Source organism: Coregonus clupeaformis, unplaced genomic scaffold (assembly GCF_020615455.1).
Source record: "Coregonus clupeaformis isolate EN_2021a unplaced genomic scaffold, ASM2061545v1 scaf1330, whole genome shotgun sequence".
Lineage (NCBI taxonomy): Eukaryota > Metazoa > Chordata > Actinopteri > Salmoniformes > Salmonidae > Coregonus > Coregonus clupeaformis.
This window is the reverse complement of record NW_025534784.1, coordinates 142,146-144,920: the sequence shown is the minus strand read 5'-3', so window position 1 is coordinate 144,920 and position 2,775 is coordinate 142,146. Positions and strand designations below refer to the sequence as shown.

Genomic DNA, 2,775 nt, shown 5'->3' with positions numbered 1-2,775 from the left:
GGTCAGTACATGTGCCTGGCTCTACTCTGGGGTCAGTACATGTGGCTGCCTCTACCTGGGGGTCAGTATGATGTGGGCTGCCCCTACCTGGGGTCCAAACCAGAATCACTGTCTATTCTCAGTGTTAGATCCTATCCTTCTCTTTTATTCACCTTTTACCTCTAACCTGTAATGTTTTAAGACCTCCACAAAATAATTCTCTCTCTCACGCCTCTCTCTCTCGCTTCTCTCTAGGTTTAATAAGCAGTGTCCAGGCAGTAGGGGGCAGCATGCCTGAGCAGAGTAATGACTACAGGGTGGTGGTGTTGGAGCGCAAGGGGTAGGGGGGAAGAGCTCCCTGGTCCCACGCCCACAGCTAGTGCACCTTCTGGGACACTCTATATTCCCACTGTGGAGGACACCTATTTACGGCAGGTGAGCTGGGGTGGGAGAGGAGAGGAAGGAAGACAGGGTTGCGCAATGAATGGCACCCAATCCTGTTTAGTGCACTACTTTGACCAAGGCCTGAAATATGTGCACTTTAGGGAATAGGGTTCCATTTCAGACAAAATCCAGTAGGAGGTGAGGGGGGAGAGGTAGAGAGACAGGGGGGAGGTAGAGAGATGGGGGGAGGTAGAGAGGATGAGGGGGAGAGGAGATGGGAGGGGGAGAGGTAGAGAGTGGGGGGAGGTAGAGAGATGGGGGGAGGTAGAGAGACGAGGGGGAAGATGTAGAGAGATGGAGGGGTAGTAGAGAGAGATGAGGGGGGAGAGAGATGAGTGGGGAGAGAGATGGGGGGGAGAGGTAGAGAGATGAGGGGGAAGGTAGAGAGATGAGGGGGGAAGGTAGAGAGATGAGGGGGGAGAGGTAGAGAGATAGAGGGGGGAGAGGGGTGGTAGATGATGGGGGGGAGGGGTGCAGAGAGATGTGAGGGGAGAGGTAGAGAGAGTGGGGGAAAGGCAGAGAGATGGAGAGGAGGGAAGGTAGAGGAGCCAGAGTGGGGGAGAGGTAGAGAGATGAGGGGGGAGAGGTAGAGAGACAGGGGAGGAGGTAGAGAGACAGAGGGAGGATGAGGCAGAGAGATGATGCAGGGGAGGGTAGGGAGAGGATGACGTGGAGAGAGGTAGAGAGTGACGGGGAGAGGTAGAGAGGATGACGGGGAGAGGTAGAGAGATGACAGGGGGAGAGGTAGAGAGATGAAGGGGGAGAGGTAGAGAAACGTGGAGGGAGAGAGGAAGTACTCATTGGCAGGTGATCAGATAGGCAGTAGGCCAACTGCTTTAGATCTTGATGCATAGACATACTACCATAGTGTGTCCAATGGATCAGATACACCAAGTCAAATGATACAACTTAGTGACTCAAAAGAGCATTGAGTAAAAGTAATGTTTAACAATGAATGACCACAATATCCTAATCATACTAGTTATGTGTGTATGTTTTGTGTGTACCACAGGTGATCAGCTGTGATAAATGTACGCCCAGATAACTGATACAACTAGGCAGTCACCAGTTCCCTGCCATGCAGAGGCTGTCCATATCTAAAGGACATGCCTCTCATACTGGTATTCACTCTGTAACCAGCAAACAGTCACTGGAGGAACTCAAAACCTATCTACCAACAGGTAGGTGTGTGTAGAGTGTGAGTGAGTGAGTGATGAGTGAGTGTGTGTGTTCTAATCTCTTCTTCTGTTGTCCAGGTGATAGCCACAAAGGGGAACATAGAGGCCATCCCATCATGCTGGTGGGCAAAAGAGTGATGAGACCCAGAGAGGGTGGAGACTAAAGATGGAGAAGCACAGGTCTGAAATGTTACAATTTTGTATTTTTTCTGACCTGGGTTCAAATAGGCCCACATAATGTGAAACAACTTGAAAATATTGATTCAGTTTGGAAGAGGGTCAAAAGTGCAAACACCAAGTTAACTAAAGCTCACCTCAAGGTATTTGATATGTATATTTTTACTCCAGGTCTGTATTGTTGGGTCAGATTCTTAAAGCGAATTTCTTATAAGGACATTCTACTAACTCCTGTTAATAACAATAATAATAATCCTCATTGTGTGGTCTCCCAGGCGACCACGTGGAAGTGTGCGCTCATGGAGACGTCAAAGACCACAACATCAACGTGGACTGAGTTATTCCAGGAGCTACTCAACCTGGACAAGAAGAGAAACATGAGTCTCAACATCGACGTAAATCTCCCTCCGGAAAACAGTCCAGAGCTTCGAGAGACTGGAAGGGAAAATGGGAAGGCCAAGTGGTAGAGGAGGAGAGGAGGAGAGGAGAGAGGGATGGAGTGCAGAGGAAGAGAGAGGGAGGTAAGCGAAGGAAGGGAGGTCAGCAAGGAAGAAGACAGGAGGAAGATACACAGAAGAGAGGGAATGGGAGAGGGAGAGAAGAGAGGGAAAGAGAAGAGCGTGAATAGACCTCAGACCACTAAGTTGGGTCTATACCTCTCTCAGTATCCTCCCCTCTCTTCCCCTGTTGACCTGACCAGGGTCCCAACCCGCCAACAGTCCCACTGTATGAAAAGATTGGGGGCCGCCCTGAACACGACTCGAACCCCGCAACCCTGCATCTGTCAGCACCAGTCCAACACCTCAGCCACATTACACCGTGAGGTCCCAACTAATCTTGCGCAGGCCATAGATAAAGTACACTAGGGACACCACAACACAATGCACGATATCCTATGTATACCGGCCTCCCCTCCCGTCTTGAAAGATACAGACAATATACCCCCAACCGCCTCTAACTGTCATCATGCAAAAATGGAGAATCCCCTTTCCCCAAC

The 2,775-nt window shown here is 50.1% G+C and overlaps 1 pseudogene; it reads left to right on the top strand.

The window, feature by feature from the left end:
• The first annotated feature begins 285 nt into the window (after positions 1-285).
• LOC123486842 lies at positions 286-2,245 on the top strand (annotated as a pseudogene).
• The last annotated feature ends 530 nt before the right edge of the window (positions 2,246-2,775 follow it).